At 31.3% G+C, this 20,478-nt stretch overlaps 1 long non-coding RNA gene across 2 annotated transcripts in view; it reads right to left on the reverse strand.

Annotated features, from left to right (window-relative positions):
* The window catches only part of LOC128996160 (uncharacterized), a 190,820-nt gene that overhangs the window by 57,354 nt on the left and 112,988 nt on the right, over nucleotides 1-20,478 (reverse strand). Inside the window, exon 3 of one of the 2 annotated variants that reach the window (XR_008491024.1) lies at nucleotides 13,688-13,705. The exons of the other annotated variant lie outside the window; for it this stretch is intronic. This is a non-coding gene — a long non-coding RNA (uncharacterized LOC128996160). The remainder of the gene's footprint in view (nucleotides 1-13,687; nucleotides 13,706-20,478) is intronic. 2 annotated transcript variants of the gene reach the window in all.

The raw sequence follows: 20,478 nt of genomic DNA on the forward strand, positions 1-20,478 counted from the left end.
AAGGTGAGTGAGCGTAGCGAACGAACTTCAACCTGGAGGCGAGTTAGCGTATCGAACGAACTTCAACCAGGACGTGATTGAGCCATGCGAACGAGCTCATCTTGAAAATGAACGAGCATGTGACATAAAACCACAATAGGACAGGACGACGTTTGTCGGGCCAGCTAGTAATATATATTTTATTCAATAATTAAACACTAAAAAAAAATAATAAAAATTAAAAATGCATGTACGACTGTAAAACTGAAAAATAAGAACACTCTTACGTGTCGAAACTTGAGAGAGTTTAACGTGTATGTAGATAATTGATATCGCTGCAAGTAGGTTAAACTACCTCTGATGGGTAAGGGTTAAGTTTGCCTATGAATAGAGATAGACAAGTATGTTGCGAACATTGTCTTAAGTGTGTGCCTCAGCTGATCCCATTCTGTAGACGGTAAGTCAAAGGTAAGTTATAAACTACGAAAAGGTATATTCAAAATAATTATCCTATTGTAAAATAAATTTAGATGCATACAATATTTAGTGCTGTTTACAAACGTTTTTGAAAGCGTAGCAATTGTATGTACATCGTACAATCTAAGAATTGATTGGTAAAATATTGAATATACCTAAGTATACAAAAACATGTATAATTCGTACAATTTATCCTGTACTATGGTATCTTTATCATACTTGATAAAGATAAATTTAAAGACCATGTCCAATCAAAGTATTAGGAATACGTATAGACATAGGTAGGCCTATATTACGTAAGAATTGTGTTTGATATAATGCAAACATTTTTAACTTTAGTATCGTAATTATTTATATCTGCTTTGGGTGGTGTTTGACAAGACCTTAAATCGAAATAGATTTACATGGCATAAAAAGAAAACCTACTATGACGTATATGATTTTGTATGACTTAAAATTGATAGTCTTAATTTGGTTTGCAGCTAATTGAAACACGTAGGCTGTAATATGGTGTATTGTTAAACTAAGTAACAAATTTATTTATTTCACGGTTATCGCATTGAATAAATAAAATGGATTGTTTTTACATAGTTAATACCCTGATTTAGAACGTAGCTTAAGCTACTATATTACCGACAGAAAACCATATTTATCTATGAGTACGACCATTTCATACACAAGTCTGTATTATACGAGAGTAGACTTGTCGAAACCATAACACCAAAAGGGATTACCACCAGACTATGCGGCAGAACTGTTATTGTCAGGTGATCCGTCTTCATTTGCCATTCCTTCAACAATGGGTTCTCAACTGTTTTGGAGAGACTACAAGGAAATACCTTGATTACTTTGCGTTTCTTGAATTATATATATATATTTAGGTTAATATTTTGATATTTAATATTAGAAACCGTTTTTCAAACAATCAACATTTCGATTGCAACTATGGCATGGGTTTTAGTGGAGAGATTTACAATTGCAATGCTCATATTTACTAGCATTTATTTATTTATTTTATATTTTTAATGCAACACTTACAATTGATTCTAAAAGAGAAATACAAACAGCAAAAGTTAGTAAGAACGATGTTTTGCTATAATTATGAACAAAATAATGATTTATAAAATATAAAATCCGTTTACGCATTTACTGTTAAAAGGATGAAGTTATAAGTTAGGATATTCTGAAATTAAATATTAGCACGTAAAATTTTCAAATTTGAACGTTATATGATAGATATGTCCTAAGATAAGCTAGAGTCATAAACAATGTTTATAAACTTCCTTTATAAATTGAGATGACAACAATGTCATTTATAGAGTTGAATGTATAAAATAAAACATGAGAATTTATAAGATAAATATTTTCTAAAATGAGATACTAACATATTTATTTTCCCATTGTGCATGAAATGTGATTTATTTATGTCGTATAATATGTTAAAAGAGCAAAGTGAAGTTGATAAAACGTCTCAGAGGCTGAGATGACTACGGCACGCACGTACGAACATGAGATAAATGACCTCTTGGGAAATGGTACGCGGTCTTTGAGCAGGTCATATTATATGTCTCTGTCATTACATTCGAGATTTGTCATCTTTCTAACTCGGGGATTTTTCATGAACGTTTTAGCATTTATAAACATATTTTTTCGCACTACAGTAAGGTCCACGAGAATCTGCAGTTGAGGGAGGAGCCTATTTACCACGTGACTGCGAAGTAGCTAATGAGGATAGTGCGGTGTTGCCAAACCTAACAATACCAGCTTATTTGAAAATATTGTTTAGTATATTTTAATTAGTTTAGAAAATTAGTGTGAACAGGCGATGTTGCAACGTTGCGCTAGTCCAGTCTTGCTATTGGCTGCCGTCAACTACAGACTCTCGTGGCCCCTGGTGTAGTTAGATGTATGACGTATTGGATTTTTTTTAGCCTCTAGATCTCTGTAGTGTTTTGTCTTGTGATTATAAAGATTCGCCATAAAGACATACACCCATGAAGATAGAAAAGTAAAATAATCAGCAAATGTTTGGCCAACAAATGTACTGATTGCCAGCATTTACTCAGTCCTCATTTCATAGAACCTGCCAAACTTTTAATTGATTTCATCGTGCATTCTGATTAAAAGTATACTAATCTATATACAACACGAGATTAAAAGCAAAAGTTTAGTAATGATCATTCCTTGTACTATGGCGTCCAAGGAATCATTACTAAACTTTTGTTTCACAGTAAGTAAAATAAGAATTAAATAAAGACAGAACTACAAAGAACTAAGACTTTACCTAATATCTTGAAATTGAATTCAGGTGATCCATAGGGATGGATGTATAAGGAAGTATGGATGATATTTGATTAAAATATCAAAAGTAGCCAAACAAATTCACTAGTATTAACAATCCAAATGTTTATTTTATCACTGATTAAAATACAAATTTATATAAATGAGCGAGAAACCAATAGGAATTACTATAAATACCAACAAACATTCATTTATTATTTAAATCTGCTTAGTAATCATTTGACATCAATATACATTCTAATCTCAATTTGGTCCTTTTGTTAGTAAAACATTCTCTACGTTATGATTTTGAATGTAGTCAATGGTAAAACCTCCACACTTTACAAAAATAATTATTACAAATTAATTCACAGAAAGTAACAAAAAATTTATTTTTTCAGATCACGTTTAAAATAAAACGTTATTCAAATAACCGGCCGAATCACGTAGGATCTTAAATCTTGACACAAAACCTGACCCGGTAAAGTACCACGTAGAAGGTAAAACATCTTCATAAACTTGACTGATATACAACTAGACTTTGGTCACCTAGACTGGAACATGTTTTACGTTTTTATTACGCTTCAGATAAAAACGTGATTGTACCGTGTTAGCCATAAAACCAATTAACTTATACGAGATCAACTTCTTTTGAACTGCCTATGCCTTACGTTAAAAATAGCCATTAATAAGTTGCTAGGTCTACAAACCTGATGTTTATTACCATTATACTTTCTAGTGCAGTATTATTTTGGATTCAGTTATTTCTAAGTAATCAATCATATACATTGTGATTACTAAGGACTCATTAATGTCGCGATACATTATTGTTTTTATTACGAGTATGATTGCTAATTTTATTTTATTTCTATTGTTGGTGGACTCTGTATGGTGTGTTTTTCAATGTAACTTAATCTTGGGTATGATTGCTGTATTTAAAAAAATGTCTTTTGTTTCAAGCATAAATATCTTATATTAATTTTATTGAATTCACTATTCATACTAAATTCTTACAAAATATTACCTATTAAAACTCGTACGCTCGCTCAAACAAACTTAAGTATCGGTTAACATTTGTTTACATTTTTCGTTTGACCCGTTGATATTAATAATCAAACAAAACAGCTAATTCATTTTATTTTAGCTTCCCATATACAAAACGAATATACATCCATCCTGGTATATTTAATGCTCTTCACTCAATCCATAAATGTTCACCGTGAAGGGTTTGTATTAAATTATTTGATAGTTTAATTGATAAATCACTGCATCAACTAGATTTTATCTTTGTCGAGGAAATAATTATGCAGTTTAACTCCAGCAGCAGTAACACAATTAACAGGCTGTTCATCATGATTAACCTTCTCCCCACAACTGGGGGAATCTGCCATGGAGGAAATATTAGAGGTGTATACTGTAATTATATGAACTGCTGTAACTGTTAATACTAAGTTATAATATCAAAAAACGTGTTAAAAAAGAGAGTTTACCAAAAGAGAAACTGTGGCTCTCGCCAAACAGACGTTTTTTTCAACAAGTGAGGTAGGCCAAACAACAAATCTTAAAATTATCATATTCCTAAACAGTTTTAGTTATTATCAGGGTTTGATCCTGAGCTTCTAGGTCATACGTTTTAATTACTGGGTCAACCAAACCCCTTGATAAAAAAAATAAAACTTACGGTTGCATAAAGGTTTTTTTCAACCCGTAAAATCTTAGCGGAATTAACTTAAAACTTACATTTTACATTTTATTGTTTATATTATTAAATAAAAATTACATAAAGTAGAACAGGTAAAACATAAATATTAATTTGATCGGTTACCAACTCATACAGTCAAAACAACAAGGATACAATATAAGGCAGTTGTTCATCTAACTATCAGAGAGAAAGACAATCTAATAAACAAGTCAACAAACGGGATAAAGTTGAGCTTTCCAAACAAATTATATTTGACTGACAACAGGGGTGTTTACCTTACTTGTTGAATACCATATTTTGTGCGGTTATATACTTTGCATTCGCAACTTTGAAAGCCAAACACTAAACAACACACAACAGTTGTATCAAAATACACACATTTTGTTTGCGTTTATCACCTTGAACATTCAAAAACACTTCAATATACTAAATTATTTGTTTTTTTAAGCTCTTCAAAATGGTCTAGAGAGAAATTTAGAAATATAAAGTTTTTAGGGTCAAAAATGAGAAAACCCCATTTTTACCCCATAAAACCCCCCATAAACCCCTGATCCCATGGTCCGATTATGCTGGTTCGCGAACTCGTTCGAATAAATGTAGGTTTACACGTTTGTACCAAATTTAATCAAATTCGGATCAATTTTGCTCGAGTTATCGCGCTAACGGAAACATATATAAATAAATATATATATATATGAATTTGAACGGATGGTGTTTTTGGTCTCTGGGGACCTTAAAACGAAAAATTAAATCGGTCCCGGGTCTAGGTCTTACCATGAGACCTACGGTAATAGCTTATTCCCTATATGGAAATTCGCTAAAATAATTTTTAGTACGAAAGAACTAAAGAGATAAGATCCGGCACTTAACTGTTTGATTAATGTTAGGTGTTAAATTGATCTGCTCTAGTGTTTGAGTACAAGGCTCTATATTGCTTGACTGCATTAACATACTCAGAGTCACATTAGGTGTTGACTACTACAATATACCACTGAACTAGAATTGATCTATTTTAAAAGTATTCCTTATCCTCTTGCTGTGATTAGAACATTTTAAATTTTTATGAACAATGGTATAAATTAATGTTATTCTCTAATTATTTAAGAAAATATTTATTACAGATTTTATTTAATGTATACAAATACTTAAGCTATATTTGAATATATTGTCTATCCAAAACAAAAACTTGTTAACAACAGCATAGGTTTATATGTAAATAAACCTACAAAAGATATAAAAAAACCTAGTTGATTCATTACCAACTCAATAGGAGTGGTGGAAGACTCAAACTGTATGACGTTTTTGTATAATTTTGTCAAATTGCAATAATGCAAATAACGTTACGTATATACAGGTATATTGAAAATGCAATTTCAAACGTAAAGTTGGGCGATTGTTGAATACTTATTGAAACGACAGCATTTATGAGCATACATTTATGACGTCATATTAGTACAGATTCATACACAGTTTATGACAACAATTATCTTTACTGCCAACGTTATAATGCCACATGAACTATTAACTGTTCAGGTGTAAAGGCTTACGTTAGTTTACAGATAGGCACTGAACCTGAGCCCTAAATATATGGAGGTCATGAAAGTGTTATTTCAGTGAGGCAGCATATCAATATATTTCACCATCCTCCATCTTACGTGTTGTTGTTATATCGAAGTTAAGTCGTCTTACAGTTGTCATTTATTTAATCAACACAATAGTTGAACATTACGTTTTTTAAAGTTTTAGCGAATTTCCCTATAGGGAAGTAGCTATTACCGTAGGTCTCATGGTAAGACCTAAGCCCGGGACCGATTTACTTTTTCATTTTGATGTCCCCAGAGGCCAAAAACACCATTCGTTAAAATTTTTATATATCTATAAAAATACGCACGATAACTTGAGTAATTTTTGTCCGATTTTGATAAAATTTGGTTTGAAGGTGTAAGGCGGGATAAACTTGAATGAGTTCGCGAACCAGCATTATCGGACTATGGGAACGGGGGTTTATGGGGGGTTTTAAGGGGTAAAAATAGGTTTTTCCCATTTTTGACCCTAAAAACACGAAATTTCACAATTTATTTTTAAACCATTTTGTAGAGCTTAAAAAAACAAATAATTTAGTATATTGAAGCGTTATTATGCGCCTAATTGTTATGGAGAAAATTTAAAAAAATTGTAATTTTAAAATTCCCATGTTATTCTTATGGAGAATAAGTCAACTGTTGTAGTTTGCTTGTTTATGAACATATTTTGATCGATTTTGGAAAATACTTTTATTTCTTACTAAACTATTATCATTTTATAAAAAAATCTTTTTTACCCTCCCTGTTGCAGCAAACCTAAGTACTCGTTAAACTAATTCTATTTAAATAGGAAATAAATGTGCTATTTTTATGGAGGCATTTTAGTGTAAATCCAATCAGATTAATGGAAATTCGCTTAGTCTGCAGGTTTGCTGCGGCGGGGGTATTTCTTTGGTAAATGATATATTCTAGACTATTATTGTTTGTAATTATTTATGCTTAAAATATATAGGTAAGGTTAGGGTAAATGAATGAACTACTACACAGCTGTATAAACGTGTAAACAGTAGTAATTAATTGCCAACGTGAATTTCTTATGGTACGCTTTTTCGCATCATGTAAAACCTTTTATTTTGGAATTACCGTTTACCAAATACTCATAATTTTTCCCATACATATACAGCTTGTTTTAGGACTTTTAGTCCAACGGTAATATGACAGCATGGTAGAGGCGAAACTAGAAATTACTATTACAAGCCCGACTATTTAATGTGTAGGTTTCAATACTTTATGTAGCCTCGATAAAAAAAAATAAGTTGGGAGTTTGTAAGTAAAAATATTTACTTTTTATACTACAAGTAGAATCTTCAACCAATTGTAGAATCTGAAGAATGGGAAAACTAGAAACTACTATTACAAGCCCGACTATTTCATGTGTAGGTTTCAATACTTTATGTAGCCTCGATAAAAAAAAAAATAAGTTGGGAGTTTGTAAGTAAAAATATTTACTTTTTATACTACAAGTAGAATCTTCAACCAATTGTAGAATCTGAAGAATGGGAAAAAAGGAGAGAAAACAATTAAAAATATATCATTTGAAGAAATTAAAATATTTTTAAAGTGTTAAAACAGTCAACAACGTAAACTGAATGGTCTTCATACATACTAATGACAATAACTTTTAACCCTGAAAGCTAATTGATTGACATGAGTTTGTATTCATTGTGTGTATTTAATCTTTATAAATCACATTCACAATATAACTAATTTACAAATTAGTCATCAGCTGGTTTCATTGTTGCACTGTTATAATTAAACTTAATGTTAAGTTCAAGTAGTAAATTAGGAATTTAAAATAGATTTGAGGACAACAACGATACATAAACTTGGTTTAAGGAAAGTCATTACATGGATCACTATTCAAGTTATAAATGCCGAAAAGCACTGGAAAGTGGGAAATCGGTTGAATAAAACCAGTACTTCACCAAACTCGCGTTGCTTAAGACTCAACGATGCGTTATATATCGACCTTCTCAAGTTAGGTCTTCTAGATTTACGTGAACTGAGAGACTGAAATGTACCTCTGCCTCCTTAATTTTATCCTCACACATTTTCGAGAAATACATTGATATTAGTGAGACCATTGCAGCACCGATATACGTGTATATAGTGATATGATCTTATATGTTGAAATACACAGTTGATTAAAATATCCCTAACAAAAGTTAAACAATTTGTGTAAAGTAAAATAAAGGCTTGAAAAGGTGCAAATAAAATTTTACCTGATAAATACGATAATTAAATAAAATCTCGGTTAAATATATTACAATATTTATCACACAATGCAGAATGGATGGATTTCAATGGCAATCTTATCGCATTGTCCTTAATTGTGATCGGTTGTGTTAAGCTCCAACAGTCACACTTTTCATCGTAGATCCTCAACATTTTAATGACAATAGTTGTTAGTTCTTGTAAGATTTTAAAATTCATCGTAGATTTCAATTTTCCCCCAAAGGTGAGTGGAGTTGGTAAAGCAAAACTTGTTAGTTGGTGTTAAGTCCATATTTTCCAACCTTTTAAGGCTTAGCGCATTTATAATTCAGAATAATAGAATATGAAACGGGGCGAGGGATTCCCTCACTGGCACTAATCTGATGATCAATCTAGTCAAGTACTTAATGTTGAAAGTAATGTCTAATCAGTATACTAAGTTCATAACAATAAATGTATATATTTGCATCCGAAGAAATCTAACGTCGTTATCTTCAGTTATAAACAGATTTTATTTTAAAATATAAAGAAAATAAATTGTGTCAAACTCCTTAAAGTTGAATCCAATTTAATTCAGCTTGGAATATTTAAACCGATGAAAATGCATTTACAAGATAGGGTTCTTGGGAGAGAGCGAGATCAACCCTGTTGAAAGAATGAAAATATATGGGAATACATGTAGATATACAGAATGTTGAGACAAGGATGCAATGAAAATTGCCACGAAGCTCTGAGCTTCAACCCACAAAGAAGTGGAACACACAGAAAACGGACGTAACGTGGGGGAAAAACTTGCTGGAATAAGCCAAGAACGGAGGAAAAATTTAGCACATGGCCCGATTAGTGTACGGTAGAGAGCATTGGTTTAGTGCAGCTCGAAAAACACGACCTTTCCCACATTATGTGAAATTTTTAGACGAAAAAGTACCAAAACCAAGTGGATTGGTAAAGTAATTTAGGAAATGCATCAGTTGTGGATTTATTAGTTTGAAAGCACCAATCTCAAAAGAAATGAGAAAGCTAGACCAACAAAGAAACAAATAACAATGACAGAACATTGAATATGACCTGATAATGTAAATTGACGTCTTATTTCTAATTCAATAGCATTTGATGCCTCATTGTGTACATTATGTGTTCAAGGTCTTTAAATTGCAATTCCATTAACCATCTGTTATGTAATAGGTGCTATTTTTTAACTCACCACACTTCATTATTAATTCAGTTGTACTTCACTTTAGTTAAATTTATTTTGTAACGACAGTTGTAATGTAGTAAAATGTACAAGTTTAAGCTGCAATCATGGAGAATTATTGATTTTAAAAAATATAGTTATAAATGTTTTGTTCTAATGGATATGTTTAGTCATGTACACATTAACCTAAACCGTTTTGAAAGAAATAATTACGGTACATAAAATTCTATTACACATCATTTGCTCAGTATAAGTGGTGGAAACAAACAAATGAAACAGATTATTAGGAGGTCACTATTATATAGTATCAGACATATTATCAAAAATAATTTAAAACCATCGGTCTGAAGAAGAAAAGATGACAGTATAAAATTAGCACAAATAATAAAAGAGCTGATTCATTTATAATATCATCTCCTATCAGCGACTTGTTTAAATCGTAACTAAAATGTATGAAACCCAAACATAACAAAATATACATAGCAATGATAGCATAACGCTATTAACTAAAGAGGTGCAAGACAACCTAACCACTAGTATGACTAATCACGTATACAACTAGAGTATCTGGGCAATGCACTAACAAACAATAACCATTAAGGTCGAAAGGGCTACAGTGTGTACAGCAGACACATGTGTGTTGTATAAGCGATCTAACGTTCAGTCCACAGTCTATTGCACAGTCTATGCCAAACAAAGAGTATGCTGGTTGATTTATTTTGTATTACTTCCGCAACTAAGTAAACGGAATGATGGTATATTTCATAGCTTAATTAAATCTTGTCTAGAGGGTGGAAATATATAAGGATTCTTTTATCAGGACAGTAAAATGTTAAAAAAAAATTATAAAGATAAAACTACCAAACTTGAATCGAGTAAAAAAAAAAACAATCAAGTAAAATTGGGCATACAAACAATTTTAAAACATTATTCAATGATGCGCTACCTCTTCAGGGGGACGGACTGGTAGGAGACAAGAAGAAAAATTGTATTTGGTGATATGCAAATCAAATTAAAAGCCTTTATTAGCAGAATACAATGATGTAACTGTAACAACTCAAACGAACATTCGAGTCAAAAATGGCGGCTATTAAAACTCTATTAATATTATTTATTATTTCTTAAATTTGCAAATTTGAATCTTGGAACGGCTGTCAAATTTGACTCGCTTGTTCGTTGTTCTTTTGAGCTAAATTTTGTAACGGGCAAGGCGAAGCCGTGGTCTTATAATGAGCGAGGGTTGATAAGATACTTTTGACCCAAGTGATGAACGATACCAAACTTCGCCATTATTTCAGCTAACTAAATCAGAAAACAATAATGTTGTACATTGTTTACATTTATCAATCAGCCCTTAAAATTATTTTCCACTTGTGTTGTTATTGACATTCGTGAACACTGTTAATTCATAGCCCTAACAAAACCGGTAATAATACAATTGATTTCTGTTGGAATTCGAACGTAGGATATTAAATTGCATTGTATTGTGAATGAAGTATTGCTACGGCTTTAACTACAAGCTTTATTTTAAAATTCATGCATAATTCAAAGTTTACATGGGTTGAAGATATTCATGTTAAGCACGATCAGCATTTCATACAAACAACTTTAACCATCGGGAATAAACGATAAAATATTTTATAAAAAGGGGTATTTCATGTTTGCAACATATTTTAAATAATCAAATAGAATATAAATAAAATAAATGTTGACAAACTTATAAATAATAAAGTTATATCTTGTTAAATTTAGTAGAAATACAGAAATTATAAACTTTAATTAATAATTTACCACATTAATTTTAGGTTTTACGCCTAATAAATGCATTATAAAATCAAAAGAGAATATTGCTTGAACTTGACCCAGCGAATAGCGAATGAGTGTAATAGTGTAATGTTATGCAATAGCTGGGAACGTCACGAATTCAGGGTAGCCAACTTTGACAAACTACACAGCACCATTGCCGACATTACGGCTCTTCTGTTAATTGACATCATTAAGCTAAAAATGAGTAGTGATAATTGTAAAAAATCACCAGAGCTAGTACAATTTCAATTTCTAGTACTCTTGGATATTGAACAACTTCATAACAATTTGGGAAAACTTAAGTTCCAGAGCCAACTTAGCATTGAGTCACATTATCTGTATATTTTTGCTAAATGTGTAGTATAAAAATAGCTTAGAAAATCTAAAAAAAACCTTAGTATGCCTTGCTGAGAACTCAAAAAATAAAATAAAATAAAAAGAGATAATTATATTTAAGAGTTATGTTATCAGCATACTAAAAAAAAATATTTACACATACGGTATAACTATTTTAAAACACTTGGTTCAAACCAAAGCTGGATTCACTGATGAAACACATGATTTCTGAACAGGTAGGTTTGATGGTTACTTCAACTAGCCTAATAAAAACTTAGTACTCCCTGATCTGTGTAATCAACCTTTTGACAAATTCTTAAACAACTCGAGTAATAATGTGTTTAATGCATCCGAACCAAAAGTAAACACAACCGTAGCTTTTTCAATATAGGTTCTTGGTATGAAACAATACATAGAACAATTCATCTCGATCATTTGTTTAAAGTTTATTGTTAACGTCGTCAAAACAATTACTTCTGTTTTCTTGTGGTATCACATACTACTAAAACAAAAGTTCCGCGACGATTAGGAAACTTCATCTAATTTTGTCTGTAAGTCGAAAGAGCCTGATATATGACCAAGAGAGGTGTAGATATATTCAAAGGAACCTAAAATACGAGAGATTTATCAAGAAAAGTACTTAAAGACGAGATCAGAATTTTTACGTCGCATCGTTGAAACCCTTTTGTTTTGAAGCGTTAGCAAGTTAAGACGATCACAGTAAAACCATGGCTAATATCATAAAAAAAATTTAAATACATCAGTTCAGATGCATTCATTTCCATCAAACGGTCCTTGTTTGGAATTAAAATTTTAAAACATTTGTCCAAAACCACTTACCGAATGGAAGCTCTTGATCCACCAATGCATGACGGGTCATGGTGTGGACTAACACACTCATTCACTCACAGCGCTAACTAGCAGAACAGTTAGCCATAAACTCACAAACACTTACCACCTTGCCTAGAGGAAAACACGATAAAATACCAATCACAATTTAACAATTCAAACACGATGTATCACATTATGCACTGATTATGTTTTGTATTAGAACTTATATCGCACACGATCATCATTATCAGAGACACAAGTAGTATGACGTTAGTAAGGTCCGGACGAGACTGGTACTAAGATGGAAACGGCTGGCACCAGAATACACCGACGCTCTGCCAAGTTGAGTCTCAAGTTCATTGCTTATTACCTGATTGTTCTGTGATCAATTGCTATTTCGTAAGTTTAGTAAACTCGTGTTAAGAGTTACTGTAAAATATGTAACGATTACAGATTTAACTCCTTGTAAGGATTATATAGTTTAGTAGATTTAACTAAATGTATATGCTAGTTGAATTAGTTGAAAAAGAATAAATTACGTACGTTAAACGAAATATTAGCTGAAATATAGTTTTTAACATATTTAAAGGCATCCTTGAAACATAGTTTCCAAGGTTCAGTAAGAACACTAAACTGATATAGCGAGATTTACATCCATTTTGGGCTAGACAAAGAAAATGTAATAGAGTATTACTTTAACAAATTTTGATAAGTGAACGAACAATAATACCAACAAGTAATCTAATTAAAAATTAAAAAGCTCAATTGATTTCGTATGATTTTTTACAGTATTATATTTATGCTAGCTTTTTTTCTACAATGTTTACTTTTTTAATTTTCAAATAGTTTATAATTTGTATTGAAAACAAATTATTTATTTTCAAAATAAACTAATAAAACTAAAAATTGCTGTGAATGTTTAAACATAATTATTCAGTTTTAAAAGTTTTATAAACATTAATAGTTCTTAAGAATATATGTGTCAAAAATAAAAAATGCATAACAGTCACGATCACTTTTAAACATAAAGCTGAACACTCAAAGCTCAAGCGTCTATGGTTCACTTCTATGGTGGTCTACTATACACTACACACAACTGCGAAACACAGATTCTACAATAATGCAAAACAAAACATGTGAAATTAAATGGCGAACATCTACGGTAGAAGCTAAAACATAAAGATGTGAGTAAAGACATGATAGACATTAATATGCATCTAAAAGGTAGTGGGGTGGATTTTATGTCCTTCTACCATGCAACACTATAGGACCAATGTTATTTACCTTCCGATAGAAGCCCGCCTGAAAAACAGAGTTTATTAGTTTCGAGATAAAAACAACAAAGATATAAGTAGCAACAATACACAAGATAGGTGGTGAAGTAATAGTATAGATAATAGTATAAGTTATTCTGTAAACATCACGGTATTGCATGCAGTAGATAAGTAGATACAGAAATCCAAGCAAAGATAATTTCCAAAGTGACTAGATTTTTAAAAATATTTTCTGAATTTTATATATCTTGTCCATCAACTTGAAAATCAATCAAATGTGTTAAAAACAAAGGAAGAGGTTAAGTTGATATAACAGCATAGTATGAAAATGTTTATTTACACATTTTTAAGAATTTTAATTAAAATTAAATTGAACGCATCAGTTGCACTTATAAGCAGAAATTAGTGATAACTCTGGCAAATTATCTAATAGAACAATAAAAATGTACAGTAGTCCCAAAAAATACTAGTGCAATAGCTTCTTTCATATATGAAAAATTTATTACACCAATTTTTTAACCAATGGGGAACCAAAGTATAGTGCAAATTTAGGTTGCCAAGTTTACTAATTGCCGCTTACAGTTTAATGCCGCTATCCGCGCAACTAAGCCCCACAAATTATGAGTTTGGACTCGCAACTTTTAATCTGGACCCAATTATTAAAAACTTTGCAACGGACGAAGCATCGTTATCGTAATTTTCTAATTGATATTTTGGTAGTTAATATTATAAAATTTCACGTTCGCGAATACATACGTGTAAAGTTTAGGCGAATAGGGGATCGTTCGTAAAAATATTTTCGTCTACACGTTTTATTCCAATAGATGGGAGGGGTTATGATTAACCGCGGTCAAAAACTATCAAAAAAGGAAGATTAGTTTGGTCATTTAACTATGGGTGAAATATACATTAAAAGAAATAAACCTTTTGAGCGAAAAGATCTAACCCTGTAGATATTAGTTAAATCTCTTTAAAAACCTCCACAATAAACCAGGTAGTATTTAATTAGTTATTACAAAAATTTAACCCCGGACTAGTCTGTGGTTTAACTGATAGCTTAAGTTTTCTTAATTCAGTGGAAAATAAAACAAACAGAACTCTTTAAAAAAACAACGTGACCGCATAAGAAATATAATTTATACTGTTTAGTTATCATATTTTCCCCGAAATTCACTAGCAAAGTAAACCTATTTCAAAAGGAGGGTTGATAATTCTAATGTCGACAAATTGACAGAAAAGTTAACGGCCGCAAACCTTTACATATTTACCGAGCTTCCTTAACTTTGTGCTTTCTACGGTTTGACGTTAAAATTCCAGCATTCAAAGCTATGTATATACCTGAGTAATTCGTTTGTAACTTAATAGTAAGTAAATAACGTAGAAAATCAATTTTAGATTAAATATAGTATTTATATTTTAGATTTATTATTGGATAAATAATAACAAGTATTTATCACGCATTTACATACATAAAGTCTTTATCATTTAAAAAAAATATACCCCTCAAAGTCGATTACGGTAAAAAAATCAAGTTTATGTCTTAAATTTAGCAACTGATTCACAGGTTATGGTACTGTATTGCAAAAAAATCAATGTATGTGAGCCCATTTTGCAATCTTTACAAAGGTTATTTATTTCAATTAGCTTGTTGTTGTCATTCTACCGTACCCGTTAAATATATACTGAATAAACTTACCTTAGAGAGAGTACAACAAGGTTAATACATAAAACCTAGTAGTATACATGTATTTTGAATTTACATTATGTCAATCACTTAATAAACCTAGTAAAAACTGAATTTATAAAATGACTTTAACCAAGTTAAACTTTTCCAAGAGACTTTTCCTAGAAAACCTTTTATGTTTCCTCCCTAACGCTAATATACCATTAATAGTATAATGTTGAAAATAAAACTGGTTTACGTTAAGAACGCCTCAAATATTTAATTTTCAAAATAACCACATTTCTGACAACTAATGGCAATTAAGTACAACCTTTACAATGTATTTTATTTTAAAATAAATCAAATTGTGTTTTCCCGGTAAAACAGCTCGAAGTGAACATGAAATGTGCACATGACAACTGTGGAACATGACACACCTGATTGATTGGGAGTTCCCCAACAATTTTATCATGTTGTAGGGTTTGAGAGAAACAGGAAACTCGTCATGTTTATGTAAATCTACCTAATCAAGTCAGTCAATTGGTCATAATCTGAAAATAATGAAAAGGACACGGTAATACAATATACAGTTTGATGTACGATTGTTAAATGTTATATAAGTCTGGAAGGCTTAATTAAAATTTAACTTGAGGTCACAATATTCAAATGTACAAATCCGGCAACGGTTTTCTATAAAAATTACCTTTATTTAGAATGTTTAAAAAGTAATACACGTAGAACCCATGTTAACAAATAAAGTATGGCTAATGTATGGAATGGTACTAATTTTCATTTACACCCTATGTTGTGTAGGTTATCAACTCAATTATTAATTTAAACGAGAGGTCGTCCAGTGGTCGAAATTCGACCAAAAATATCTAATGTACTGTACTCACTTATTTATTTTCACCCCACACTGTAAATAAAACATGTGATTGGAGTTTCTTCCATTTGTTTTGATTTTCTGTTTATATTTCGTTGTTATTTCGTCACCATGGCAACGCATAAGATCCATGTTATTTTTTTCAAATTTTTAAACTCATTTTTCGTGCTTATCTTTGAGCCTATTTAAATTTATAAAGGGATTCTGCACACCTAGAGGCAAATAGCTTTCTAACGGTATGCGTAGATTTTACCTACGATGCACACGAGCTGAGAAAAAAGGTTTTAAAGAAACATGCTTGCCTATTAATATATAGATAGATCGTACAGATATAGAACAATGTATCAAAATCCGACAATGTAACAATCCTGGGCTTCATCTGTTGAGGACAGGCAATGAATACTACATGGGCTCCAATTACCAAGTTCACCGACAAAGAGAAAAGAAAACCCTGTATCGCTGTCTTCACTTATGTCGTCTTAAGACTTTAGGGAGAGAAAGAATTATTCTACTTAGTATTATTCAAATTTCGCAATAATTTTGACGAATATTAATAATTGTTCATATTTAAAAATATATATATATATATAAATAGTGGACCCAAGTATTCATTCTACGAGATAAACGCAGGAGCAGTGAGAAATAGTTTTTATCATATTCAAGAAAATTTATTTTTTTACTGTGATTGTTAGTAGAATTAATTACTGTTTACTCATTTTAAGAGACTAGCATTCTTTTGGAGGTGGATTTTAAAGTGTATTAAGGATTGATGATGGGCGGACATTGACATCCTGTGGTCTTTAAAAACCTGAAAATCGGCCTGAATCATGCAATATACTTTGCAATTAAAGTAATACGTTTTATTCCGCCTCTCTTCTACCCGAATAAAACCAAAGACAATTTTACGAAACATGGGTTGCAATTAGGTTTTGTTTCTGTAATCATTGTAATAGGTGGCCATATTATTCAATTGTGAGACATCAACCCGTTGTGAAACACGTAAATCAATAACTACAAAATAAGGTTTTAATTTTTCAGAGCTACATATTCAATCAAACCATAATTTTTCAAGAATCAAGTCAGCCCAACAGCAAAACAGCTGATTAATTAAAAACGTCAACAACGTGATATGATTGGTGCTTTAGAGTTGATGAGCGCCGCCATTGGCTGATTACAGGATTAAGGTGTGACGTTTGTCAGCGACCTGACGGATTACACATAGGATGAATTTGACAGAGATGCACTTCATTTGGACCAATCGTCCGGCAATAACGTAAGTGAACCGATAATCAAGAGTAAAAAATCCTTTAAAGATCAAACGAACTGATTTACATTTTGGAATGAATAAGGTGTTCTCTGACAGTACATTACAAATGCTTTTTGAGAAAGTATTGTCTTCATCAAAATTTTACAGTTTATTACCTCTATTGCTGTAAAGATTACGGACCAAAAGTTATTGAAACTATTGTGAATTTTCCCATAAAATTTCAAATTTACTCCCACCACTTACCCATGAGGGTTATTGGAAAGCTAACAGGAGAAAGCGTGTTTCAGTATTTTATAATTATTTTCCTTGTGGTTAAGCTGTTCAATTTTAATGTGTGATTCTATCCATTTCGTGTAAGTTAATGTTACACTCTTGAAATTTCTAGTTTTTGCACTACGATGATTAGTCAGTATCCAAATACAATAGTATGCAGGTGAATGTATACAGGGTGATTGATATAAGTGTGCCAGCCGTTTTATTCGAAAACCATAAGAGATATCAAAAAAGTTAAATGGTAAGTTCCTTGGATTTTTTATTTACAAAATTGTAGTCGAGCCGAAAAAAATATTTTAGCCGCCATTTTTCCAATATGGCCGCCAACTTTGATTTTTCTTATGGAACACCCTGTATTTTATGATGTATTCCGGTAGAAAATGTAATTTTAAGACGATTTTATTCTTGTGATTTCTTTCATAAACCTAACCGTTTCAAAGATAAATAATGGTTTAAGTTGTGAAATTTCTAATAGTTTTCGAATAAAACGGCTGGCACACTTATATCAATCACCCTGTATATAAGTTTATAGCGTTATTATGAAACTCGTAAAGCAACCTATGTACACGACCCGAAACCGCACTATATTCTAGAGTTTGCAGCCAATCTCATTTTATTCCCTGTAGGAGGGGTCTACAGATAAAAATGAGCGCCGAACTTTAAATTCACGGTATTACCACAAAGTTGAATAGTTTCGTATGGGCGGGATTTAAACCCGCGTACTTAAAACAACCATCTTCCGCCATGCTAAAGTCGCCATATAAAGAGATATGATTATTACCAGCAATATGGTTAATTGGAGGATAAGCTTCTATTGAGCACGTGATAGGTTTAACTATTCAGCTCACACTAGTGTTGGTGAATACATCATCAGATACATCCATCTCATTACTACACAATACTGGACGTCCTCTTGGGTCAGTTTCGAAATATACATCAGTTAATGAGCATCTGTTCAACATATATTATAAACATTCGTTTAAGTTTTAACATAATATTTGAAAATAAAGTAACAATATTTTAGGCACATGCATTTTAAAATTTTACTTAGTAACATTGCAATTATATTTACAAATATTTAACAGCGCTTACTAAAGTTGAAAAATTAAACGGAAGGTAAATAGAGATACGTCATATAACACTTAAAACATATATTTACGCTTAAGAGGTCCAATCATCATCAGACCCAATAGGCGAATTAGGTGAATAGGTGAATTAGGTGTCATTCGTCTATTGGGTCTGATGATGATTCGTGTATATACCGTCTTGTGAGTAACAGTATAAGCTAAATATATGTTTTAAGTGTTATAAGACGTATCTTTATTTACTTTCCGTAAATTTAATAACACGTACAATGCTGATCAAGAAGTTATTTTTTGACAAATTAAAATTAAACTACTATTTACTTACGAAACAGTGTATGAGTTTTGACAGGACTCACCTGAAAAAAAAACATCAAATATTATAAAGACATAATAGATATAAATAGACAAAAATGTTAAGATAGTTTTAAGTAAGTAGACCTCTCTAGAATAATAAATTATTACAGTTTGCGAATATCAAAATCGATCAAAAATATAAAATCAAACCAAACGAGTGTTGGAACTTTTAACCGAAATAAATAAAACGGCCAAGCCGTTAATGTGGAATATGTAGTTACCTAAAGTTAAAGAAAAAGACGTACCTAATTCAAACCCAAACTAAATGGAAGAATCACTCTTCAGTTGCAAAAATTATGTATGCTTAAGCATCCAACTCCTGTAAATGTTAAGGTTTACGATTCGTATTAAATAAAATACAAGCATTAGTTCTCTAATTACAAGACAAGTTCTGCATAAATAGCCATATTATCATCAATATCACGTACCAACCTGTTAGTTAAATAAGACCTAAGTAAAACCATTGACTATTGCTAAAACTATTTCACTATGTATTCGTAACGTACGTGTATAATAAACTCAAAAGGTGTCCAAGACTCAGATGTTACATTAAAAGCCGAAATTAGTTTCCTAACAAAGCCAAATGTAGCAATTACACTTAATGAAACGTCAATCTAAACTGCCAACAGCTGTTTTAGACATCAACAGCTGATATTGCTCAAACAACAATTGTTAGCTAACAATTTACCAATCAAATAAAACCTCTTCGTTGAAACAGTTAACATAGTTTACACTACCACCGATTGTTTGTCTCTTGAATATTGACGTTATTTAATTAAATCCAGTTTCATTTTTAGGTATTTGTTTTGAAAACATATATTTATGTTTGTTTAGTAAAGTATTGCCCCTGAGTGCAAAATATATTTTTGTACATTTACACGCAATTTGCCACACTCATAATCATTTTCTCAAACTCTGAACACACTATACTTTGAATTGAACCTTCTTTGCATTAAATTTTAACAATTTGTTTTACAAACCTTGATCCAACTATGTATAAACTACTAACTACAAGTACTTAGGCCTATTAGCTTAGCGTCAACTCAACGATTCATTATTGCAGACTAGATTTCACGTTTTGTTAGTGTCAAATAAGGCAAAATCCTTCATTTTCTTAGAACAATCATTGTGTACAGCAATAAAAACACGTTTTATTCATGTCAAATACAGTACATATATATGACTACGCGATGTACTTGTCCTAATTGGAAAGAGTATTTTTTTGTAAAATAAAATCAATTAAAAAAATATTGTGCATAACGTAAGTATTGTACAG

Source organism: Macrosteles quadrilineatus, unplaced genomic scaffold, assembly GCF_028750875.1.
Source record: "Macrosteles quadrilineatus isolate MER2022 unplaced genomic scaffold, UCM_ALF_1.0 Scaffold_6__1_contigs__length_79288215, whole genome shotgun sequence".
Lineage (NCBI taxonomy): Eukaryota > Metazoa > Arthropoda > Insecta > Hemiptera > Cicadellidae > Macrosteles > Macrosteles quadrilineatus.